General features: G+C 45.0%; 1 protein-coding gene across 9 annotated transcripts in view; it reads left to right on the top strand.

The window, feature by feature from the left end:
* The window catches only part of LOC122799480 (N-lysine methyltransferase KMT5A-like), an 882,477-nt gene that overhangs the window by 315,228 nt on the left and 539,448 nt on the right, over positions 1-27,801 (top strand). The window lies entirely within an intron of this gene.

Below are 27,801 nucleotides of genomic sequence, written 5' to 3'. Positions count from 1 at the left end.
TGCATGAAATGAGGGAACATTTCCACTGGGAAGGACAGGAGTATTCGGAATCTAAGAAAAGACTAAGGGATTTTTTTCTTCTTCCCCAACATAGACCCCTGGCTATTCCTCCTGTTTTGGATATTGTGGATGATGCTTTTTCGGAGGCTAACTTAACCCCTGACTCTCTTCTCCTGCTAAGCCTGGTAGATATTACAGGGTTCCTGATTCCCACCAGTTTTTATACGAGAACCCTACTGCTGACTCTGAAACCATTTCTCAGGGTCCTAAGGGAGTTAAGGCCGCTTCTGCTAAAAACCCCATTCCCACTGAGAAGGATTCTAGATCTTTAGAAAGATGGGGCAAAAAAGTGTACACTTCTGCTACTTTATCTATTAGGGCTTTAAACCGTCAGTTTCATATGCTGAAATACCAACAATTTCTCTTGTCTGTTTTAAAACAAAAGCTTACTTCCATTTCTGCCTGTGCAGATAAGGAATCACATGACTTAATGCATGCCACTGAACAAGTTGGGAAGCATGGTTTACACTGTGGATTTGGTGCCTTGGAGGCTTCTTGTAGAGCTGCTGCCTCTGGCACTGTTATTAGAAGGCATGCATGGTTAAAGGAACAAAATTTGCCAGAACAAGTAAAAGCTAAATTATTGGATGCTCCTGTTCAGCATAATGTTTTGTTTGGATCAAAAGCTGAAGAGGTGATTAAAAAGATGGAGGACAAGGCGAAATCCGTGCAAACAGTTAAAGATTTCCTACAAGTACAGCCACCCAGATTTAGTAGGAATTGGCCTACAAAAAAATTGGTCCTTTCCCAATTCAGACAGGCCTCAGAGGGGTAGATATAGACGCTCCCGAGGAAGGCCTCGAACACAAGCTTCTTATAGACCAAGGCAGTGGACTGCTTCCACCTCTAGGGGAGGAGAGGACAGGTCACAAACTCATAGGAAACGAACTCAATGACTCCCTTTGTTGGGCTGCAGGAACTTCTTGCCTGGAAGCCCCTCTCTGAGGAAAACTTTCCCTTCATCGAAATTGGACTCGTATAACCCAAGACAAGTGGGTTCTGGATTTGGTTTCAAGAGGTTACAAATTCCATTTTCATACCCTGCCAAGGCCAAGTGGATGGCCAGACCTTCCAAAACATCAATGGACAGAGGCCTTAAACCAGGTGGAAGCTCTTTTGGCTATGAAAGCCATAGAACTAGTTCCACTTTCAGAGATGGGACAAGGTTTTTACTCAAGGCTCTTTCTAGTCCCCAGGAAGCAAAACTCATGGAGACCCATTCTGGATCTGTCAGTCTTGAACACCTTTCTAGAGATTCCAAAATTCAAGATGCTTACTTTACAGCAGCTACTTCCAATGCTGTCCAAGAATGCATGGATGGTAACTTTGGATTTAAAGGAGGCATATTTACACATTCCCATCAGGCAGGAACGCAGAAAATACCTCCGGTTCAAGGCCGGATCGAGGCACTTTCAATTCTCTGCGCTGCCCTGTGGATTGTCTACTGCGCCCAGGGTCTTCACCAAATGCCTGGCTCCAGTAGTAGCTTACTGCACACTCAAGGGAATTCAAATTTACCCTTATCTGGACGACTGTCTTATTCAGGCAGACAGCAAGGAGGTCTTACTCCAGCATCTACGGTTTGTTCAGGATCTCCTCAAGTTCCTGGGATTCACTGTAAACATAAAAAAGTCAAATTTGACACCCTCTCAACAGATAATTTTTCTGGGCGCTTCTTTAAACATAACAACCCAGATGGCATTTCTAACATATGAAAAACAGTTTCTGCTGGCTTCAACTTTCAAAACCTTGGCAACTTTAACTCTGCTATCTGCAAGGAGATTCCTGCAGGCTTTGGGTTACATGGCCTCCTGCATCCTTCTCGTACCATATGCAAGACTACACATGAGGAAAATACAGTGGTACCTAAAAAGTATATGGTCTCAGCATTGCCACAGTTTAGGACATACTGATCTCCGTCCTGCCTTGTCTTCAAAAGGAATTCCTTTGGTGGTCCAAGGCATATACTCTAAACAAAGGGAAACCCTTCTGTCTGCCTCCTGCCACTCAGATTCTAACCACGGACGCCTCGGATTATGCATGGGGAGCCCATTTTCAGGGCAAATGTCTGCAGGGCCTTTGGACAAAGGATCAGAAGCACCTGCATATCAATTTAAAGGAAATGTTAGCCGTTCAGAAAGCTCTAATGGCCTTCAGGAACCTTCTGCAACCAGGACAACTACTGATACGGACAGACAACACCACAGTTATGTGGTACATAAACAAGCAAGGGGGATCTCATTCCTACCCCCTTTGCAGACTAGCCATGGATCTATGGAACACAGCTCTAGCTTGCAATCTGGACCTTCAAGCTCAGTTTCTACCAGGGAAGCAAAACTTCCCGGCAGACAGTCTGAGCAGAAACCGTTCGGATCCACACGAATGGATGCTGGACATTGAAATATTCAGGATGATAATAGCAGTCTGGGGATGTCCTCACATAGACCTCTTTGCATCCCATCTCAATCATCAACTACAGAATTTTTGCACCAGGGCTGTCCACGAATAAGCTTGGAAAGTGGATGCACTATCATTCAGTTGGAGAAACCTCTCGGGATATGCCTTTCCGCCTTTTCCTCCTCTTCCTCTGGTATTATTAAAGATCAAACAGGACAAGCCCAAGATGATAATCTTGTTGGCCCCAAATTGGCCTCGACAGTTGTGGTACCCCACTCTGAAAAACCTATGTCTGGAGCCCCCTTGGGTCTTACCACCGATTCCCGAACCTTCTGTCCCAACATCAGGGTCAGGTTCTACACTCCCATGTCAGCACTCTCAGCCTGGCAGCCTGGTTAATCCAGGGCCTTTGATTCCTTCTCTCCTACCCAAGCAGGTTATGGATGTCATTTTAGAAGCCAGATGTCCTAGCACTAGAAAATCTTATCCAGGGAAATGGAAAAGATTTTGTTCCTGGATGCAGGCTCGGGATTCTGATCCTCTTCTTCCGAACATTCCTTTGATTTTACTTTACCTGACAAATCTCTTACATAAGGGTCTCTCTCTCTCTTCCATTAAGATACATGCCTCTGCTATTTCCGCTCATTATAATACAGACCCTCCAATCTTTTCCCACCAGCTCAGACAGTTTCTCAGAGGAGTTAAGTCCTCCTAGATCTCCTTCCATTCCTGCTTGGGATCTCAACTATGTTTTGGAAAAGCTCACCTTACCTTTTTTTGAGCCTGCTGCTTCTTTTAACATCAAGTTTTTATCTTGTAAAACAGCCATCCTGTTAGCCCTGACCTCTGCCAGGAGAGTTTGAGTTGCAAGCTCTTATGGCTGTGGAACCTTATATTATTTTTCATCAATACAGGGTGTCTTTGAGGACAAATCGTACATTCATGCCTAAGGTGGTTTCCAAAGTGGCTTTAAATCAAACTATCCACTTAACTTTTTTCCCCACTCTTCAAAATAAAGGGGAAAAGGATCTTACATTCCTTGGATGTACACAGACAACTACGTTTTTACCTGGACAGAACCAAGGACATCAGAAAATCAGAGCAATTGTTTCTTATGCTTCAAGATCCCAAGGTAAAGCCATTTCTAAATGGATTGCTCATGGAATCAGATTTTGTTATTCACACCATGGAAAGCAAATCCCAGGGAGTAAACGGACTCATTCCACCAGAGCTGCTGCCACTTCTGCTGCCTTCCTCAGGGGAGTTCCTACCAAAGATATTTTGGAAGTTGCAACTTGGAGTTCAGTGCATACTTTTTCAAAGCACTACAATCTACCTCTCTACTCTAAGTCCAGGGCATGCTTTGTTTCTGCAGTCTTGCAGGGCCTTTTAGCCGCCCCTTCTACTTTGACCACCTCCCTTTCATTCTGCTTTGGGATTCTACCCTACAGTCATGACTGCAACAGTGAAACACGATGAACATAGTACAGTTGTGTACACCTACCATAAATGTAGATGTTAGTGTCTTCACTGTTGCAGTCTGGGTTTCCCTCCCTCCTGTCCCCTCTTATTTTTACTTTTGTGTGGTTCCTTTTTTCACCATTCTTCTGAGGTGTATTTGCAAAGGATATGGGACCTTTCTCATTTTGGGACTCCTGACATCTGGGGCAAGAAACACTGGAGAACATGGCGTCGGCTGTCGGCTTTGTACTCCTGGCGCTCTGACATCAGGGAGCATGGTTGAACAGCCGATGCCCGACCCAGACTTTGGGATTCTGGCCGACCGAGGACTGCCTGCCGGCAGGGGAGAACCCTACAGTCATGACTGCAAACAATGAAGACACTCGAACATCTACATTTATGGTAGGTGTACACAACTGTACTTTTTCATTCCTTCCCCAAGTGGTTATTCGGTCTGACTTTGCTGATGTCCTTCAAGGATGCATCTGCAGTCCTAACATATGGGTTGTCCTGCCTCAGGCAGCCCTTCGGTCGGCCGGATTCCAAAGTCTGGGTCTGGCCTCGGCTGATGTCGCACTTCACCCGACGTCATAGCTGCTGTGAATTGGGTATAAAGGCATCAGCCGACGCCATTTTCCTCAGTCTTTCTTGCCGCACGGTGCCCGAAGCAGAAGCTGTTCGCAAGTGCCGGTCGGTCAGATCCAGAGATTTCTACTACCGAAGACTTCTAAAAAGCTAAGTACCCCGTTGGGGACTCTTTCTTGCCTCAGCCGATGTCAGAAAAAGTAAATAATTGTTTAACTTGTGGGAAACAAATACCTCATAAGGATTTCCACTCTTACTGCCTTCCTTGCTTAGGCCCAGACCACGACGTATCAGCTTGTCTAGCCTGTGCTTCCTTCAACCGACGGACACTTAGACGTCGGTCGGAGTTTGCGGAGGAGTTTTTTGGTCCCGCTTTTGCTTACAAAATGCCGTCGGAGACTCCGACTTCACAATTAGCTAAAAAGCGTAAGGATAAGGACCGACACTCGCGGTCCGCGGTTTCGGCCGAAACCACGGTTAAGCCAACCGCGAGTGTCTCTGTTTCGGCTGAAACAGAGTCCTCAGTTCTTCCTTCGGCCGAAAGCATACCTCTGACAGCCGAGGCCTCACTCAGCATGGCTGAATCTGCTACTGAAATTTCCCCTGCTGTAGCAGGCACCCAGGATTTATCAGATACTATTCCTTTAGACATATCTACTCCTGCACGTGGAGCTGCTAGGCCCCCTGCATCTATGTCTATCAAGGCTTTTTCCAGGGCTAAAGCAGCTAAATCTTCTAAGGCCTTGCCTGCTAAACCTCCCTCACACAGGCCTACCTCTAGTTCCCAAATGCTCAGCCTGGCTGAGGATCTCATTTCTTTGATCAGGGGATCCCAACCTCACCCAGACAGGGCCTCTCAACCCCCTCCAGAGAAGAGGCCTAGAGCAGGGCCCCCCGATCCAGTTTCTACAGACTATTCCTCAGATGATTCAGAAAACTCAAATCCTCCAGAAGGCCCTTATTCTCCATATGAGGATTCTGATGCAGAAGACCATTCCTTCTGCCTCTCCTCCTGAGGAATTTTCTTTTGGGGAAACCTTACATGCTATGAGAGAGCAATTTCAATGGCAGGGCCAGGATTTTTCTGATACAAGGAAAAGGCTAAGGACCTTTTTACATTTACCACAGCATAGGCCTTTAGCCATTCCTCCAGTACTAACAGTTGTGGATGATGCATTCAATGATGCCTGTACTGCCCCTGACTCTCTTCCACCGGCCCCTGCTAAGCCCGACAGATATTACAGGGTCCCGGACACACACTTTCACTTGTATAAGGCTCCTATTGCAGATCCTGAAACCATTTCACAGGGCCCCAAAGCTGTAGCAGCTGCCTCTGCCAAAAACCCTCTCCCCTCTGAAAGAGAATCTAGAGCATTAGAGAGATGGGGTAAAAAAGTTTATACTTCTGCTACTCTTTCGGCTAGGGCCTTAAACTGTCAATTCCACATGATTCAGTATCAGGAATTTTTGTTAGATCAGCTAAATAAAAAACTGTCCTCTCCTGAACCTATAGACCGTAAGTCCCTTCAGGATTTGGTACATAACACTCAGCAGGTCAGTAATCATTCCTTAAAATGCGACTGATGCACTGGAGGCTTCCTTTAGATCAGCTATGACTGGAACAGTGATCAGAAGGCATGCATGGTTAAAAGAGCAATCCTTACCAGACCATGTAAAGTCAAAGCTCCTAGATGCTCCCATGGAGAAACAAAGTTTGTTTGGCTCCCCTGCACAGCAAGTGCTAAAGAAGGTGGAAGAAAAAGCAAAATCTGTCCAAACAGTCAAGGATTTCTTACAGGTCCAGCCTCCGAGGTTTAGTAGAAATTGACCTTCGAAGAATTGGTCCTTTCCAGACACCTCCAGAGCACAGAGAGGCAGAAATAGGCGCCCAAGAGGCAGAGGTCAATCCAGAGGTGCCTACAGGGGACGTCAGTGGCAGCCTAACAACCAGAGAAGTACTGCCACAGATCCAGCTACTACCACTTCCACAGGACAGACACAATGACTTGACTCTGATACCGCCTACCAGGGAACAACTGGAAGCACCCTTAGGCGGAAAGCTAGCCTTATTTTCCGTAAACTGGCATTACATTACAGGAGACAAGTGGATTTTACAGACCATAGACAAAGGCTACAGGTTTCACTTCCACACTCTACCAAAAAAGAGAGGAATGCCAGACCTACCACCAAACCAAAAAACAAACGCTCTAGGACAAATCAACCACTTACTAAGGATGAGAGCTATAGAAAAGGTACCACCTTTGGAACAAGGACAAGGATTTTACTCCAGACTTTTCCTGGTACCAAGGAAAGAAAACCAATGGAGGCCTGTTCTCGACCTGTCTGCTCTGAACACATATCTCATTGTTCCAAAATTCAAAATGCTGACCCTACAGCAACTTCTTCCCATGCTGGGCAAGGAGTCTTGGCTGGTGACTCTAGATCTCAAGGAGGCATACCTGCACGTCCCTGTACGACCAGATTGCAGAAGATACCTCAGATTTCTTGCAGGATCAGAGCATTATCAATTCTCAGCATTGCCCTTTGGCTTATCTACTGCGCCCAGAGTATTCACGAAATGCCTGGCATCAGTAATTGCTCATTGCAGGCTTCAGGGAATTCAGATTTATCCATACCTGGACGACTGCCTAATACAAGCGGACAACAAGACCAAATTAACACAAGATTTGGAAAAGGTTATACAACTACTGCAAGGCCTGGGATACACAGTCAGCATGAAAAAGTCAAGGCTGGTACCATCCCAAAGGATAACATTCTTGGGTGCAGAACTGGACACTTCAAATCAGATGGCATTTCTCACAGCAGAAAAGCAAAAGCAACTACCACTCTATTTCATGGCATTAACAACACAGAACCAGCTTACAGCAAGGAAAGTCCTGCAAGCCCTGGGTTACATGGCATCCTGCATAATATTGATTCCATATGCCAGGCTGCATATGAGGAAGTTGCAATGGTACCTAAGGAATATATGGTCTCAACACAAGCACAGTCTAGAAGCCCAGATTCCAATAATTCCATGCCTGAAGCAAGAATTCCTGTGGTGGGCTCAGGCCTGTCAGTTGAACAGAGGACTGCCTTTCCACAAACCTCATCCAAGCCAGACTATCACCACGGACGCCTCAGACCAAGGCTGGGGGGCACACATGGTGGACAAGTGTATACAAGGCCTATGGACACAAGACCAGCTGAACCTACACAAATCAAAGAGATGCTGGCAGTGAAACAGGCAATTCAGACATTCAGACCGTTTCTTCAACAGGGTCATTTGCTGATAAGGACGGACAACACCACAGTCATGTGGTACATCAACAAACAAGGAGGCACACACTCATATCCTCTATGCCAGATGGCATTGGACCTGTGGAATGTGGCCCTGAACCTCAACATTCAGCTCCAGGCCATATTTGTGCCAGGAAAAGAAAATATACTAGCAGACACCTTAAGCAGAACTACCACGGATGCCCACAAATGGATGCTGCATCCAGACATCTTCAAATCCATTACAAAGAAATGGGGACTACCAGAAATAGACCTGTTCGCATCCCCACACAACCACCAACTGAGGAAATTCTGCACAAGGACATACAACCCACTTGCATGGAAGGTGGACTCCCTCTCCTTCAGTTGGGAAAACCTGACAGCATATGCATTCCCACCTCTTCCTTTGATGCACAAAGTGCTACTGAAGATCAAAGATTATCACCCAAGGATCATCCTGATAGCTCCAGACTGGCCGAGGCAGCATTGGTACCCGCTACTGAGGAGTATGTCTCGGACACACGCATGGCCTCTACCTCTAGTTCCTTTACTGCTAACACAGAACAACTTCAAGATCCTACATCCAAACTTGAAAACACTGCAGCTAGCTGCTTGGAATATTACATAAAACAAAATAACCCAGGTTTATCCCAGAGGGTTAAAGACATTATCCTGGATTCTCGCAGACCCTCCACAAGGAAGACTTATTCAGCCAAATGGAAAAGATACCTCATTTGGAGTGCAGCAAAAGGAGAAAATGTATCTTTAGCAAACATAGCTAACATTCTGGAATATTTAGCAGAACTTTTCCACAATGGCCTGTCTTACTCCTCCATTAAGATTCATGCATCAGCAATTTCAGCAGAATACAACATGGATCCTCCGGTCTTCTCTCATCCTCTACTCAGGCAGTTTCTGAGAGGAATTAAAAATGTAAAGCCTCCAAGGAAGCCACCTTTGCCTACATGGGACCTTAACTTTGTGCTGGAAAAGTTAACACTTCCCCCTTTCGAGCCAGCAGCAACAGCAGAATTACAGTTCTTATCTTGGAAAACTGCTTTCCTGCTTGCAATCACTTCAGCAAGAAGGGTTTCTGAATTACAGGCATTAATGGCAGTACAGCCCTTCCTTATCTTCCATCAGGATAGAGTGTCCTTGAGAACTAACCCTACTTTTTATGCCAAAAGTGGTCTCCAGGGTATCATTGAACCAAGCAATCCACCTACCAACATTCTTCCCCAACCCACAGAACAGGGGAAAGACTACTACATACCTTGGATGTGCACAGGCAATTGCGCTACTATCTGGACAGAACCAAGAACAATAGGAAAACTGACCAGCTTCTGGTAGCATATGCAACAGGAATGGAAGGAAAAGCAATTTCAAAACAGACAATCTCAAAATGGATAGGAAATTGCATTAGATTTTGTTACTCTTTTCATGGAAAGACAACTCCAGAAAACATCAGACCTCACTCCACAAGGGCTACAGCCACTACTACAGCTTTCTTACGAGGAGTGGCTACCAAAGACATTTTAGAAGCTGCTACTTGGAGCTCTGTGCATACATTTGCCAAACATTATAATCTACCTTTATACTCCAGATCCCGAGCAGGTTTTGCAACTGCTGTTTTGCAAGGGATCTTAACTACACCATAATCATCTAAGTGCCTCCTCCCCCAGTTTGGCTATGGTATTCTACCCATATGTTAGGACTGCAGATGCATCCTTGAAGGACATAGTACAGTTTTGTACCTACCATAAATGTAGATGTCCGAGAGGTATGCATCTGCAGTCAGGATTACCCACCCTCCTTCCCTCTGTGGTACTCCTAGGGTATTTGCCCATCTTGTAGCTAGCTGGGGGAATCTATTATGGTGTATTTGTTTGTATATATGTATATACATGTTTATTTTGTTTGCTCTCTACTGTTTGGAAACATTTGCATTTATCCAAATTTAGCCTTCCTAGAGGGCACCTGGCATCTGGGGCAAGAAACACTGAGGAAAATGGCGTCGGCTGATGCCTTTATACCCAATTCACAGCAGCTATGACGTCGGGTGAAGTGCGACATCAGCCGAGGCCAGACCCAGACTTTGGAATCCGGCCGACCGAAGGGCTGCCTGAGGCAGGACAACCCATATGTTAGGACTGCAGATGCATACCTCTCGGACATCTATATTTATGGTAGGTACAAAACTGTACTTTTCTTTTAGATTCTTGGACCTGAGACTTGTAGTGCCCTTGACTGCTACATTACCTCAGATATCATTTGTCGCTCCAGCAATTCGGTTGTAATTGCATTCTCTCTTTGTCTGTTATATTAGAATATTTTTCTACTCAAAAAACCTATCACTTTTGTAGAACCATTCCTGTCTTTACTCCTTTCGTTAGTTTTCTAACCTATTTATTGTACCTTTTTAAAGGTACTTTTGTTACCAAAGCTAATATTGGCCTTTCCTTGCCTTCATTCTGAGGGAGTTTTTGTAATTTTTGGTACTAACTTTTTTTTCTCTAAATACAGAAAAAAAGAACTTGTGTGGGTATTGATATATTTTTGTTTTAGCTTTGGTATGGCTGATGAGCCTATTGGGTTTAAAAAGTGCAATTCCTGTGGGCAATAAGATACCTAATACTGATACCCACAGCGTGCGTTTATTATTTAGGCTCTTCCCATTTAGAAGGTGTGAAATCTGTGCTGGATTTAATTCAGGAGCCATCACTGACAGACGTAGCGAGTTGGCCCTTAAGGGCAGTTTGACTGCTTATACACTTCTACAGCCTCTACTTCAGGGGCTCAAACCCCCTTCAAAAAGCAGAAACCTTTGGAGGTTAGGGAGCATAGGAAAGCTCTCCTGTATGGTCTCCAGGATCTGCTCCAATCTCGGAGCCACCTGCTAAAGTTAGTGTCATATCTCACAGTCAGTTTCTAAATCTCCTTTGATCCAGAGTCCCCAATTCTGTCCAGTGCCAGTGTCTTGTAGGCTGTGATTTTCCCTTTTTACAGGTGACTCCTAGAAAGTCTTATCTTTCTCCATCTCTTCCTTGACCAGGTCCCCCCGAAGTTTTTCTGAGGTAGATGTGGACAGGATGATAAAGTTCGTTGGACCACAGATCTAGATGGGGTTTTACCAGCTCAGTCTGCCATTGAATCAGTGAGTGTTGAACCAGCTTCACACCTGATTGGATCAGAGAGCACCAAGATTCAAAGTCAGATCTGAAGATACCACCTTCAGATCAGATAGTTTCCCTCACCTGTTCACATCGATCCCCTCTGCAGGACAAGTCTGAGCTGGTGTCTGATCTAGGGGGAATTACTGACCCTGAAGTTCTTGGTGCCGTCGCTTCCCCTTGGAGCCTCAACACTGGATAGCTTGGCTCGACACCCTCAGATAGGAGATCTTGGAGGGGTGGAGGATCAGCTGAGCCAAGAGCTTCGGCTCTGGTGAGGTTTGTTTCTACTTCCCCTGGTCTCTGACTTTGAGATAGTGGAGTGGGCCTTTTCCTGTCAGCTTCCTAGGCTGTCCTATCTCCCCTGATCTTGTCCCTATTTCTCCATCAGATTTGAGCTCCAAGTCTCATCACCCTACTCCACAGGGACAGTCTAAGACTTGCCTCACTGTAAGAGCTTCTAGGCAGTTCCTACTCTGGGACTTGTCCCCCCCCCCCCCGATACCTCTCCAGAGCATCACACTGAAGAGGTCCTTAGAAGATGATGTGTACGAGGAGGTTCTTAAATTCCCCTCCAGAATTTTTTACCCTAGACACCACTTTTTATTGAGGGGGAAGGGTCTCAAAGGTCCCCATCATAGGATGCCTTCGGAGACAGTTTAGCGATTCTGCACCAGAAAGGTGGTTGGCCTTTTCAAACTCCTTCTGAAGAGGAGTCTGTGTTCCTAAAAGCCTTCTGGTCTGGCCCATTTGTCTTGTAACCCTACACCCCCCCCGACGGGTGACCATATAGACCTTGTCGCCTGGTGGGCTTGGAAGGAACCAGACACTGTAGAGCCCATCCCCCATCGACCAGACAAGATCTTTGGAGCCCCTAAAGACATGCAGTTGTGGAGTAAGGGAATCCCTGTAGATGTGGTCGTTGTGGCAGCCATCAAAAGAACTAGCTGAACAGAGTTCCACTGTCCATCCTCCTAATAGTCTAGGGCATTGGCCAAATATGGAAAACACGTTTGCTTCACCAACCTTTGCCTTGCAGTCCCTTCACTACCTGGTACACTACAAGATTACAGAGGGAGTTTATAAAGGAACTGTCTATTCCAGGGTCCATGTCAGCAAAGGAAGAGAGCTTATTCTTCCAACTTGCCACCCTATCTATATTGAAGGAGTCCGAGGTTAATTTTCTCTGCAGCTGAAAGGTTCCTCACGGGTTGCTGGTTCAGTCATATCCCTTGGGAGACATGTCTGGATGAAATTGTGTAATTTTGCAGAGCCCTTTAAATTCTCAGTCAATGCTGCCTTTGATGGATCTTGCCTGTTTGGGCCACAGATACACTTTCCCACAGTGAGCAAGATGGAAAGACCTTGTCTACTGTTGGAATTCATTTTTCTACCCCACAGAGCTTTTTACTGGAATCAATGCAGTGGTAAGAAAATGTGGGTGTTCTTAGTGTTTCACTGTTGCAGTCATCACTTGTGGGTTATCCCTGCTTGGTAGCTCTTGGCTGGCCCGAATACCAGAGTAAAGGTTTTCCCTCCTGCTTTGGCTCTGTAGTGTAAGTCTGACATCAGGGCTATAAAATGAGGCAGCAGACACCATTACATCAGTCTTTCTTGCCGTGGAGCCCGAAGCAGTACGCGAGTGCAACGGTCGCCCATTGTCAAAGTGAAGGAGTAATCATTTAAAGCCAAGTACCCCATTGGGGAACCTTTTTCTTGCTTTTTACCAATTTCTGAGAGTCAGTAATTGTCTCAATTGTGGGAAAACTGATCCCACACCGAGACTTCCTTACCTGGTGCGCCACTTACCTAGGCCCAGACCATGATGTCCCTGATTGTCAGTTCTGTGCCCTGTTTAATGGTTGGACTGTTAGGAGGAGAGCTGAAATCTTAGCAAGACTGTTCCTCACCGCAAAATGGCATTGGTCGGTCAGGCTACTGTTGATTTTCCCAGAAAAAAGAAAAGGAAAAGGATAGGCCTCAAGGTTAGGTCATCTAACTCTGATCCGAAGTCAGCTAGCCTACCACCCAGTACAGTTTTGAACTCTGTGAGGTTCCTTCATAGGCCATGACACCCGCTGGGCATCCGTCACAGGCCTCTACCGAGACCCGTTTGGAGTCTTGTACACCGCCAGGTCCATCTTCTCCTGCTGGTATATTGGCCTTCAGTTATGTGCTTGGGTCTGGAGCCGCTTTGAAGGCACCAGCTTCCATAGACTGTTCCAATGACTGCCAGGCAGAGACCGACCATGTTGCAGGTTAAGCTAACCTTGTATAAGGCCATGGAATCCACTAGGTCCCAAACCAAGACTACACCTTAAAAAGATCCCATCCCAGGGACCCAGCCACAGAATTCCTTCCACTCAGCCTGCCCTACAGTCACAGCAGCTGTTCAGAATGGCAGAAGATCTAATCACCCTGCTAAGAGGAAGCCAGCCCACCCAAGGCAGCCCAGCCAAAAGGAAGAGGGGCACTTCGCCTGAGACTTTCTGACCAGGAGTCAGAAGGGTCTGACCTAGAAGAATCAGACACTGAAAAGCAGACCTTTGCCGCATTTGGGAATTCAGATGCTGAGGACCCCATTCCTGCTGCCTCCCCACCGGGAGGACCTCTCTTTCAGGGAAACTTTAAATTCACTCTGAGAACATTTTCACTAGGAGGCACAGGACTGTCCTCAGTCACAGACAGAGTTCCTTGACCTGCCACAGCATAATCCTCTGGCCATTTCCCCAATCCTGGATGTGGTGGAGAATGTCTTTTTCCTGGAGTCTGCACTCACCCCAGACTTCCACCTGCCCCCAGGAAGCCAGACAGATGATATAGGGTACAGGACACCAAGCATCTCTCTAAAAACCCTAAGCTGACCCAGAGGTTATTACTCAGGGTCCCAAGGGGGCTATGGCTAGCTCCTCTAAGAACCCCATTCCATCTGATAGAGAGCAGAGCCTTAAACTAGGAAATAAAGTTTACACTTTGGCTACCTTAACCATTAGAGTTCTGCATTGTCAATTTCATATGCTTAAATAGCAAAATGTGTTGGAGTTATTAAAACAAAAAATGTCCACCCTACCAGACAACAGTACAACCACGGAACTAACCGATCTTATCCAGTCCAGCTCCCAGGTAGCCAAGCATTCCCTGCATGGTGGGTTTGATGCCTTGGAAGCTTCCAGCAGGGCTGCAGTATCTGTCTCTGTGATCTGTAGGCATGCCTGGTTAAGCAAACAACCTTTGACTGTCCAGGTGATGTCCAAAATTTGACGCCCCTCTGGACAAGGACTGGCTATTTGGTCCTAAGGATGAGGAGGTTAAGAAAATGGGAAGACCAGGCCAAGCCTATACAGATTGAAAGATTTTCTGCAGGTACAGCCTCCCAGGTTCAGTAGGCACTTTCCCACAAAGCATTGGTCCTTTCCTACCCAAACAAACCAGTCCAGAGGAAGAGGCGCAGGGACAGGCCTTCCAGGCAGCAGTACCAAACCCAGCAGAGATCCAGACAGTGGACCACTGCAACGCCTAGGCAAGGAGTTTTAAGCCCACTCCATTCTGAAAGGACACACAATGACCCCCCCCCCCCGAGAGACTAGGAGGGAAGACTTTCCTTCTTCCTACAGAATTAGCAGGCCATCACTTCAGATCTATGGGTCCTAGAAATTACCACCGGGTGCAAATTCTCTTTCATAGAAAACCCCAGATATTTAGGCTTCCCAGCTGTACCAGCAAATCAGAGAGCAGAAGTAATCTGCCAGATCCAAACGCTGTATGCCCAAGGCTCCTTGGAACCTGTACCAGAGGAGCAGGCCGGAAAAGGGTTTTATTCCAGACTGTTCTGTTACCCAGAAAGGAGAGCACCTGGAGCCCTATTCTCGACCTATCCACTCTGAATCTGTTCATCTTGGTTCCAAAATTCAAAATGCTGACCCTACAAAAACGTTTGCCAATGCTAATGCCTCATGCTTGGCTAGTCACCCTAGATCTGAATGATGCCTACCTACATATCCCCATAAGAAGTCCTGTAGGAGTTTTCTGCGCTTCAGAGCAGGGTCACTGCACTTTGTTCTCTGCTATGCCCTTTGGGTGTTCTTTGTGTTTCACTGTTGCAGTCCTCACATTTGGGTTATCTGCTTGCAGTAGCCCTCAGTCGGCCTGATTTATCAAAGTCTTGGGTCCTGCGTCGGTTGCTGTCTCATCTTCCATGACGTCAAGTCAGGGGTATAAAGCATGCAGCTGATGCCATTACATCAGTCTTTCTTGCCGTGCGGTACCCAAAGCAGAAGCAGTTAGCAAGTGCTGGTTGGCTGACTCCTGAAATTTTCATTTTCGAGTTTCAGAACCGAAGCCATCTAAGCCAAGTACCCTGTTGGGGAACCTTTTTCATGCTCTCAACTGATGTCAGTAAAAGTTAACAATTGTATTTCTTGTGGAAAGCAAATACCTCAGATTTTCATTCGTACTGCATTCCTTGCTTAGGCCCAGACCACGACGTGCCTCGCTGTCGGTTTTGTGCCTTATTCAAACCTCAAACTATTTGTCATTTCATTTACTCTTCTAAATATTTTGGTACTCCGTTCAATTATCCAGAAATGGCTTGGGTAAGCCACCCGACTACCGACATTCTGAAAAAACACAAAGATAGACCAACTGCATAGGTCCAAAGCTGCCGATGACACTTCTCCTAAGTTAGTCGCCATTTCGCCGGTACTCAGTGAGGCGCTTTTGCAGCCCCTGATACCCACTACTTCAGATTCGCAGGCCTCTACTGAGACCCATTCGGTGTCTGGTATGTCGCGAGATGCTTCAGCTGTGGAACGTGCGGATGTCTCTACCTTGGATGGGTCTGGAGCCGCTGTGCGGGCACTGGCTTCTGAGGGTGTATTCAGGCCTACTGACTTGCATATTAAACGGACGCCATCGTCTTCAAGGCCTAAAACTTGATCCATGTCTAGAAAACCGATGCACAGACTGCATGGTCAGGTCTCTATGCTTAAAAACAAATGGTAAGAATGGCTGAAGACCTTATTACCCTAATCAGGGGAAGCCACTCTTCCCCCTGTAAAATACCTAGGACTGTCTTTCCTTCTGATTCTTCTGATCAGGACTCTGAAATTTCTGTTTCTACTGATGAACAGGATTTACCCTTATCTACCTATGAGGATTGTGATGCAGAGGACCCCATTCCCTCTGCTTCTCCTCCAGAGGATTTCTCTTTTGGTGAAACCTTGCATACTCTTAGGGAGCAAATGGTAGGATTACTCTGACTCCAGAAGGATTTCTTACTCCTGCCCCAACACAGGCCTTTAGCTATACCTCCTGTACTGGACATTGTTGTTGCCTTCTCGGAATCTAGCGGCCCCTGACTCTACCTCCTGCTCCCAGAAAACCTGATGGGTATTAACAGGGCTCCTGACTCTCAAGTTCCTTTTTAAAAATCATACTGCGGATCCTGAGACCATTTTACAGGGACCCAAGGGCATTAAGGCTACTACTGCCAGAAATCCTACCTCCTCTGATTGAGATTCCAGGGCACTGGATAGATGGGGTAAGAAGGTATACACTTCTGCAACCTTGGTCATTAGGGCCTTAAACTGCCAGTTTCATATGTTGAAGTATCAGCAGCATATTATTGGATTGCTTTAACAGAAAATGATGTTGATTCCTGACTCTGCTGAAAATAAAGATTTACGGGATTTAATGCGTTCTGCTGAACAAGTTTGTAAACATACTTTGCAATGTGGTTTTGATTCATTAGAGGCATTTTGCAGGGCTGCCGTCACTGGGTCTGTACTTAGAAGGCATGCTTGGCTTAAGGAGCAATCTTTGCCAGATCATGTTAATGCATATGAGGAAACTACAGTGGTATCTAAAAAGCCTATGGTGTCAACATTCTCAGGATCTAGAATCAATTATTCCCATCATACCTTGTGTACAGATAGTTCCTTTGGTGGGCAGAGGCCTGCCACCAAAACAAGGGACTGCCATTCACTCTACCCCCTGCCACCCAAACCCTAACAGATGCATCAGACTATGCATAGGGGGCTAACTTGGCAGGGACGTGCATTCAGGGCAAATGGAACCCAAGGCAAATGCACCTGCATATCAATCAAAAATAAATGTTAGCTGTACAGAATGCTCTGACAGCCTTAAAGGACCACATTCTGCCAGGACAATTATTGGTAAAGACGGACAACACCACTGTTGTGGTACCTAAACAAGCAGGGAGGAACCCACTCATACTCTCTCTGCAGACTAGCCATGGCTCTGTGGAACACAGCTTTGAGCTACCAAGTGCACCTACAGGCTCAATTCCTGCCAGGGAAGCCAAATACACTGGCAGACGACCTAAGCAGAAATCTCATGGACCCACACGAGTGGAAACTGGAACCAAAGATATTCAACATGTTGGGAAACAAATGGGGGGGGAGCCCAGATATAGACCTGTTTGCCTCCCTGTCCTTCACCTGGAAAAAGATATCAGTTTATGCCTTTCCTCCCTCCCCCTCTGCCTCTCCTCTCCAAGGTACTACTAAAGATCAAACAGGACAAACCAAGGACAATACTGATTGCATCAGACTGGCCATGCCAACACTGGTACCCACTCTTGTGCAGTGTCATTGCTGGCGCCATGGCACCTGCCTCAGATCCCTACCCTGCTGTCCCAGCAGGAGGGCCAGATTCTGCACCCACAGCTTCAAACCTTGAACCTGGCAGTCTGGCTAATTGCCTGATCTCTCCATTACCATCCCTCCGTAAACAAGTGATGGATGTCATTCTGGAGACAAGGAGACCTAGTACTTGAAAATCCTATGTTGAAAAAGGGAAAAGATTCTGTTCCTGTAGCCAGACATGGGGGATGGGCACAGCAGCGCCCAATTTAAGTCAGATTCTTCAATACTTAACTGAGATGCTTCACAAGGGCCTTTCCTTTTTCGCCATCAAAATTCATGCTTCAGCAATTTCAGCTCATCACAATACAGAACCGCCTCACTTCTCTCATCCACTGTTGAAGCAGTTCCTCGGAGGGGCCAAAAACTTAAGACCACCCAGGAGAGCCCCTACTCCAGTCTGGGACTTCAGCTTTGTAATGGAAAAACTCACTCTACCTCCCTTTGAGGCAGCTGCAAATGCAGAGTTGAAATTCCTTTCTTGGAAAACAGCCTTCCTTCTAGCAATCACTTTAGCTAGAACAGTGTCTGAATTGTAGGCCCTCATGGCAATGGAGCCTTTCATCATCTTTCATGCAGACAGGGTGTCCCTCTGAACCAAATCCCTCCATGCCCAAGGTGGTTTCCAGTGTGGTCCTTAATCAGTACATTCATTTGCCAACCTTCTTTTCTAATCCACAGAACAAAAGGGAATGAATACTGCACTCAATGGACGTGCACAGACAACTTAGATTTTACCTGGACGGGACTAAACCTCTCAGGAAATCTGAACAGTTGCTGGTTGCATTTGCTGCAGAGGGGAGGGCCATTTCAGAGTGGATAGACCACTGCATTTCTGCTATAAGCACCATGGAAAACCTACCCCACAGGGGATTAGACCACATTCAACCAGGGCTGCATCTACCTCTACAGCCTTTCTCAGAGGTGTCCCTACCAGGGACATCCTAGAAACTGCTACCTGGAGTTCTGTACATACCAAGCATTACCACTTAACCAATTTTTTCTAAATCCAAAGCTGGTTTTTGCCACTGCAGTCTTGCAGGGCATTATAGCTGGTCCTAATGCTATCTGATTACCTCCTCCCATCCTTAGCTTTGGGATTCTACCCAAATGTGATGACTGCAACAGTGAAACGCTAACATAGTACAGTTGTGTGCACTTACCATAAATGTAGATGTTGGACTGTATTGACTGTTGCAGTCCTAGTTACCCTCCCTCCAGCCCCCCTGACTTCTATTGACTATATCTCTATTCTTGTTTACTAAGCTTAAAGCTTTTTGGTATATTTGCTTTTTTGTTGGAGGTGTAACCTGGTATATAATTGCTTCCCATTATGGGAGTACCTGACATCTGGGGCAAGAAAAACTGATGTAATGGCATCAGCTACATGCTTTATACCCCTGACTACCTGACGTCATGGAAGATGAGATGGCAACCAACGCAGGACCCACAACTTTGATAATCAGGCCTACTGAGGGCTACTGCAAGCAGATAACCCAAATGTGATGACTGCAACAGTGAATACACTTTGAACATCTACATTTATGCCAAGTGTACACAACTGTACTTTTTATCTGCTGCTCCCAGAGTCTTTACCAAGTGCCTGGCTCTGGTCATTGCCTACTGCAGGCAGAAGGGCATACAAATTTATTCCTACCTGGACGACTGCCTCATCCAGGCAGACACTAGGGAAAGACTCCAGCAGGTTCTCATCTTTGTTCCAACTCTCCTTACCTCCCAGGGATTCACTGTCAACCGGGAGAAGTCCCAATTTCACCCCAGAAGAAGGTTAACCTTCCTGGGAGCTCTGCTGGATACAGCAACACAAACAGCCTACCAACCTCCAGAGAAGCAGACCTTCTTCCACTCTTACTTTTCACAGCTGGCCCACCTCACAGCAAGGAAATTCCTGCAAGCACTCTGATCCATGGCCTCCTGCATCCTGATGATTCCCCTAGCCAGACTACACATGAGGAAACTACAGTGGTACCTCAGAAACCTTTGGTGCAAACACTGTCACTGGAGTACCAGCTGCTCCTTTTTTCCTGCTTTAAGAAGGAACTCTTATGGTGGGCAGACGTGTGTATGCTGAACAAGGGCCTACCCTTTATCACTCTCCCACAGGGTCAAACCATCACCACAGACGCTTCAGACAGACTGGGGGGGGGGGGGCACACCAAAGAAGTATGTGCACCCAGGGCATTTGGAAACAATAGGTTCAGGGCCTACATATCGACCTGAAGAAAGGCTGGTGGTTCACAGGAAAATCCAAGCTTTCAAGATTATCTGAGACCAGGAGTGCTCTTAAGACAGACAACACAACAGTAATGTGGTACATCAACAAGCAGGGAGGCACTCATTCCTATCCCCTGGGTCACTTAACTGTCAAATCTGGCAGACTGCCTCAAATGTGAGACTGCATCTGATTGCTCAGTATATCCCAAGGAAACTGAATACCATGGCAGACCAGTGGCCTCCTGGATCCCCACGAGTGGCAGCTGCACAGGGGGACCTTTCTCAACATCAGCAAAACCTGGGGGAACCTGGACAGAGCTATCTTCGCAACCTCAGACAGCCACCAGCTTCCAAGTTCTGCTCCAGAGTTCCATCCAGAAGCCTGGGGGGGGGGGTGCTTTATCCTTCTTTTGGGGCAACCTGTTTGTGTATGCATTCCCCCCTTTGCCCCGGATTCCCAGGATAAGGTCAGGAAGGCCCAAAGGCTATTCTGACTGTTCCATACTGGCCCAGACAACACTGGTACCCCTTGCTCCTCAGTCTGGCCAAAGAACCTCCCATGAATCTGCCTCTCACAACAAACAACTCAGAAGAAACGGAAGGTATTGCATCCAAACCTCCCCACGCTCGAGCTGTTCACATAGTGGATTCCACAAAGGCAGATGATGCCACAACCTTCAGCAGGCAGGTTTTAAACATTAAGGAGGCCAGAAGGCCTAGCACCAGAAAGGCCTACTCTGCCAAATGGAAGATTTACTATCTGGTGCCACAGCAAAGACGTCAACAGCACCCAGGCCAGTCTGGCATTGATTCTGGACTACCTGGCAGAGCTCCTAGAAAAGGGGGATAGTCATACTCCATCAAAACACATACCTGTGATATCTCTGCCTATATACAGTCGGATCAACCCATGTTTTCCCAACATCTGTTAAAACAGTTCCTTAGAGGGGTGGCCCACATGACCACCTAGAAGGACACCTGCTCTTGCATGGGATCTAAACTTTGTCCTGAAAAAACTGACTTTGCCTCCATTTGAGCCAGCTGCTGCAGCAGACTTGAAGTACCTTTTATAGAAAACTGCTTTCCTGTTGGCCATCACCTCAGTCAGGAGAGTTTTGGAGTTTCAGGCCCTTATGGCCATTGAGTCCATTTTCCATGCTGACAGGGCATCTCTTAGGACCCAAGCCCTCCTTTATGCTTAAGGTGGTCTCGGATGTTACCCTCAACCAGGCCATCCAGCTACTTATCTTCTTTTCCAACCCCCATAATAAAGGGGAGAGAATTTTTGCATACCCTTGATGTGCACAGACAGTTGAGATATTACCTGGATAGGACCGAGTCGGTCAGAAAAACTCACCAGCTGCTGGTCTCTCTTGCTCTTGGGGCAGAGGGGAAATCCATATCCAAACCATTTCTAAATGGATTTCATTGCATCCATTTCCGCTATTCTTATCATGGAAAGAGTCCTCCCAAATCCATCAGGTCATATTCCACAAGGGCAACCTATACTTCCACTGCATTCCTGAGAGGGTTCTAACCAAGGATATTTTGGAAACTGCTACCTGGACATCAATCCACACCTTCAAACGCTACCAGCTGGCTACCTTTTCCAAATCTAGGGCAGACTTTGGATCTGTAGTCCTGCAGGACATGCTGGCATCCCCTTGAAGGGGTGTTTGGTTTAAGTTCCTATTGTCCTTCCTCCACCCTGTTTCTCAGCTTTGGGAATCTTCCCACAAGTGATGACTGCAACAGTGAAACACGAACGTAGTGCATTTGTGTACACTTACCATAAATGTAGATATTAGTGTATTCACTCTTGCAGTCCTGTTTCCCTCCCACCACCCCCCTTTTTTTCTCTTTCTTGGGGGCAAGAAAAATTGATGCAATTACGTTGGCTGCCTCAATTTACAGTCCTGACAACAGCCTCATACTACAGACAGCTGACTAAGGAGGGAAACCTTTTACTCTGGTATTCGGGCTGGCTGAGGGCTACCTAGCAGGGATAACGTACAAGTGATGACTGCAACAGATAATTATACTCTTCTACTTTTTATGGTAAGTGTACACAACTGTACTTTCTGAAGATCTAAGGCATTTTCAGTTGTATCGCATGGGGATTTTTCTCCCAGAAGGGGAAATAATGGAAGATGCCAGCCTCACTGCATAGGGTGTCCGCAGAACCAAGGGTCCTGAGATTTTCTCACAAGGCCTTTCACTGCTCTTGAAAGATTGGCAGATGGTTCTCTGGGGGCAATTTTTTTTTTTTTTTTATTGGAAGGGGACACATCCTTTCACTTAAGGGTCTGGACAGCCATCACAAAAGATTCTTGGGTGCAGAGTATAATATACAGAGGATATTTCTTTCTCTTTTTTCAGAGTCCTTCACAAATGAGATTTCTCCCTGATGATCCACCCTTTAGCAACTCTAGAAATTCAAAAGCTGCTATAAAGTCATCCAAGAGGTCCCACCAGACCAATCACGATTCAGAATTTACTCAAGGATCTTTTTAGTACCCAAGAAAACAGGGGACCTGAGACCTGTTTTGGATCTCAGTCATTTAAATCAATTTAAGAACTCCCAAGTTCCAGATGGTCACTGTTCAGTCCATTCTGCGTCTTCTACAGAAGGATGAATGGATGTGCTGTATAGATCTTGAAGATGCCTAGTATCACTAATGACACCAGAGATGTTTGTTACTGTCCAATAATGCTTTGATTCTGTTACTGTGTTCACATCAGTTAAAGAAGGTAATGCCCTTCTTCTTGGAAATACTCCAGTACCACCAATTTTGAAACTTGATAAAAAAAAACCTGATGAGTGTACCTCATAGACCCATAAGTGTATTAAACAGATTATAAAATATTTGACAGTTCATGCAGACAGAATAAAACAAATATTAGTTATTGATGGAGAACGATCAAACAGGCTTCATTTAAAAACAAATGCATATGACAATATAAAGAGACTGTTGTCCCTTATTGATTTCATAAAACAAAAAATAAAATGTCATTTGCTTAGATATTAACAATGCATTTGTTTCTGTGAATTGGGATTACCTTTGGTTTGCACTGGTGGAGTATGGATTTTTCAAAAAATGTTATTCTTTGTACATAAAAATAGGATCCTGTGTGTTGGAGCCTTACTATTACAAAGGTACAAAACAGGGCTGTCCACTTCTTTGTTCACATTAGTAGTAGAACCATTAGCAAATTTCATATGTGCAAACCCAAACATTCAAGGAATTCAACTGTATACTGACATTGAGTTGAAGATTAACGTATTTGCAGACATATTTTTTAAGTCAATAAAAACACTAAAAACTATGGAAAGCAACAAAACGGAAGATTTCTGGATTATCATTTATTGAAAATAAAACTGTATCTCTCTAGAAATGATAGATACTTGGGCGTTTAAAATTACAAAAGACATAGATACAACAGTGCAACTAAACTATAAAGCGATTTTGAATAATATCAAATGACTTGTGCAAAAATGGAATAAGCCACTTTTTTACCATGGAGAAAAGACTATATATAATTCAAATGATTGTATTCCTGAAAATTCTGTATTTTGTACAAGCTTGCTCCCTGCCTCACCTAAATCATATTTAAAACAATTTGAAGGGTTAATAATGAAATTCTTATGGTACCCTAAAAACAGTTGCCCCAAGACATTTTGATAAATGGGAAGAAGGTGGAATAGGCTTACCAGTTTTAGAAGGATATATACAATTGTCAGCTTTAAAAACAGCTTCTCTATGGTTAAAGAATATACTTCCAAACGGAAACTAGTACATGAAAAATCTGGTTAAAAGCCACTCCTGATACAATAAACAAACATATGGAAATAGTACCGAATAGCTTACTTGGTTACTAAAGGAATGTATGGCAACAGGGAAACACAAAAATAAAAATTCTAAATATATTTTCAATACCCTAATGTCTTTTATGCACTTTATAAACAACAATCCGATTATAAAAGCATGGTCTCTTTTCATATTTCCAATAGCATATACACAAAATAATATAACTTGGGGCTCGGTAGCAGTTAAATTTTGTATAAGTGCTCTAATTTACTGGCTGGATCAGTTGATAAACACTAATAAAGTACTAATAATGTAGCAAATTATTAGTGAGTTCAACCTTGAAAATAACGTGGTTAACACTGCAGGGATTAAGAGAGTTATAAACCAACAGGCAATAATGCAGAAGTCTGTTAGGGAAAAGGTTCCCAAGTTCATAGAGCAGTAAATAACGCTAATGGATTTTGCCACGGATGGTAAAGGAATTTTACAATATTGTACAAATTAGAGTCCATAATAAAATATATGGAAATACTATGAAACAGTTAATGGTAAAATGCCAAATGATAAAGATAAAAACAATTCTTACATCTCCAAAACATTTTTCACTGTATTGGCAACTTTTCACATGGCAATTTATACATAGAACATATTTCACACCATACAAATTAGAACTTGTATGTAGTAAAGAAAATAGATGTTAAAGGTGTAAGTCTCAATAGCCAATTGGCAGCACATGTATGGATGCTGTTTACTTAAACAATATTGGGAAAATATTAACTATTTGTTACAGGCACTGTTCACTGATTTCCATCTTATAAACATCTCTAGTTTTGTTGATTACACTTGTGCCGTCTTGTGTTCCAAGGCAAAAATATGTAATTTTGTGGACTCCTTGCTGTTGCAAGGAAAAATATTCCACAGAACTGGAAAGCTGCAACTCCTCCCAGTTTTAAACCTTTCAAGTACATTGTTTTCAATTCCAATTACAAGACTGATAAAACCATCAAGGAAAAAACAGAACTACCTACTTATGCATTGCCTGGCAGAAAGTAAATACAGTACTGGAAACACTGAAATAAGTTATAATCTTATTCAAAGATATATTCCAGAAAACTAAGTTTTTCAAGTATAGACATCCTATGTAAATGGTTGGTTTTGTAATGTTTGTTTTTGGAATTTTCTCCACTTTAAGCCTTGACTAAATATTTATTTGATGTATATACTGTATATATGTTTTTCTGAAAATCAATAAAAATTTTTTCAGTAAAAAAAATATCACATCAAAATAAACAGGCAGTCTCAAAGATGTGTTTTCAGCTGAGAGCCAGTCATTACCAGATTTCTTCATGTTTCACTGTTGGCAGTCATTACATTTGGGTTATCTGCCTGCAGGTAGCCCTCAGCCGGCCTGAATACCAGAGTCTTGGATTCCTGCGTCAGATGCTGTCTCTTCTTCCATGATGTCAGGTCGTCAGGCGTGTAAAACATGCAGCCAATGCCATTACATCAGTCTTTCCTGCCGCGCGGTTCCCAAAGCAGAAGCAGTTCGCAAGTGCCGGTTGGCCAATTCCTGAAATTTATTTTTCGAGTTTCAGAACTGAAGTCTTTAAAAAAGCTAAGTACCCCGTTGGGGATCCTTTTTCTTACTTTTAACCGATGTCAGTAAAAGTTAGCAATTGTCTTAGCTGTGGAAAGCAAATACCTCATAATGATTCTCATTTCTACTGCATTCCTTGCTTAGGCCCAGAGAACGACGTCCCTTGCTGTCGGTTTTGTGCCTTGTTCAGTCCTCAAACCATTTGTCTGGCTAGGTTTGCAGCAAATTATTTTGATATTTGGTATAACTATCTAGAAATGGTTTCGTTAAGCCATCCGACTACCAGTATTCCCAAAAAACGTAAGGATGACTGACCGCATAGGTCCAAAACTGCTGACGCTTCTGTAAGCTGGTCCCCATTTCGCCGGTACTCAGTGAGGTGCTTTCACAGCCCCTGATACCCGCTACTTCAGATTCACAGGCCTCTACTGAGAACCATTCTGAGTCCGGTAATGCCGCGAGATGCTTGGACTATGGAACCTGCGGATGTCTGTACCTTGGATGGGTCTGGAGCCGCTGTGCAGGCACCGGCTTCTGATGGTGCATTCAGGCCTACAGACTTGAATTTTAAACAGACGCCATCTTCATCTAGGCCTAAAACTCGACCCATGCCTAGAAAACAGACATCCAAACCGCATGCTCAGGCCCATATGCCTAAAAAACAAATGCTTAGAATGGCTGAAGACCTTATTACCTTAATTAGGGGAAGCCAGCTTTCCCCCTCTGAGACCTAGAACTCATTTTCCCTCTGTTTCTTCTGATCAGGAATCTGATATTTGTTTCTTCTGATTGCCAGGATTTGCCCTTATCTACCTATGAGGATTCTGATGCAGAGGATTCCGTTCCCTCTGCTTCCCCTCCAGAAGATTTTTCTTTTGGTGAAACCTTGCACACACTCTCTCTTAGGGAGCATTTCCGCTGGGAAAGCCAGGATTACTCTGACTCCAAAAAGAGGCTTAGGGAATTCTTACTCCTCCCTCAGCACAGGCCTTTAGCTATCCCACCTGTTCTGGACATTGTAGAGGATGCTTTTTTGGAATCTAGTCTTTCCCCAGACACTTTACCTCCAGCTCCCAGAAAACCTGACTGATATTAGAGTATCTGATTCTCAGGTTCCTCTTCAAGAATCCTACGGCAGATCCAGAGACTATTTCCCGAGGACCAAAGGGCATTAAGGCTACTGCTGCCAAAAACCCTACCCCTTCTGATAGATTCTAGAGCTTTGGACAGAAGGGGTAAGAAAGTATATACTTCTGCTACTTTGGCCATTAGGGTTTTAAATTGCCAATTTCATATGTTAAAGTACCAGCAGCATATTATGGGACTACTTAAACAGAAAATTATGTTGATTCCTGACTCTGCTGAACACAAAGAATTACAGGATTTAATGCATTCTGCAGAACAAGTTGGTAAACGTACTTTGCAATGTGGTTTTGACACTCTAGAAGCATCTTGCAGGGCTGCTGTTACTGGGTCTCTACTTAGAAGACACGCTTGGCTTAAGAAGCAAAACTTGCCAGGTCATGTTAAAGCTAAATTACTGGATGCTCCCTTAAGCCAAGACTGCCTGTTTGGCAACAAAGCAGAAGTCCTCAAAAAGATGGAAAAAGCTAAATCTATGCAAACTGTTAGATTTCCTGCAAGTACAGCCTCCCAGATTTAATAGGCATTGGCCTTCAAAGAATTGGTCCTTTCCAGCCTCTTCCAGGCCTTCAGTCCAGACTCAGGAACAGCAGACCACCTAGGTTACAGTCTCAGGCTACGCACAGGCCTAAGCAGTGGGGGGGCTCCCACTTCCAAAGCATGGAGTAGCAAGAACCCCCCCTTTACAAAAAATGGCACAGTGACTTAACCCCTCAAAGCCCTGCTTAGCTGCCTGCACCCTTAGGAGGAAAGCTCGCTCTGCATGCAAAAAACTGGGAACTCATTACCCAGGACAAATGAGTTTTGAATATAGTTTCCCAAGGATACAGATTCCACTTCCACACCCTACCAACCCCAAACGGTTGGCCAGACCTACCCCCAAATCAGTGGGTATAGAGGCTCAACAGCAGGTTCTCTCTTCTAGGTATCAAGGCTATTCAGCCTGTCCCAGCAGAAGAAAGGGGACAAGGTTTTTATTCAAGACTTTTCCTGGTACCCAGAAAAGACCGCTGCTGGCATCCTATCCTGGACCTCCCTATTCTAAACACTTTTTTTGGTAATCCCAAAATTCACGATGCTAACACTTAAACAGCTGCTTCCTATGCTAGGCAAGGGTGCCTAGCTGGCAACCTTAGACTTAAAGGAAGCTTACCTGCACATTCCAATAAGGGAATCTTGCATGAAATACCTACGCTTCAGGGCAGGCTCCATGCACTTTCAGTTTTCTGCACTTCCCTTTGGCTTATCTACTGTGCCCAGGGTATTCTGTGTCTAGCTCCAGCCATTGCATTTTGCAGGCAGAGAAATATCCAGATATACCCACACTTGGATGATTGTATGATTCAGGCAGAAAGCCAGGAATTGCTATTAAAACATCTGGCATTCGTAAAGAATCTTCTAAA

Source organism: Protopterus annectens, chromosome 4.part0, assembly GCF_019279795.1.
Source record: "Protopterus annectens isolate FY-2018-M chromosome 4.part0, PAN1.0, whole genome shotgun sequence".
Classification (NCBI taxonomy): Eukaryota; Metazoa; Chordata; order Ceratodontiformes; family Protopteridae; genus Protopterus; species Protopterus annectens.
The sequence above is the reverse complement of the archived record's forward strand: the minus strand, read 5'-3'. Positions and strand labels throughout refer to the sequence as shown.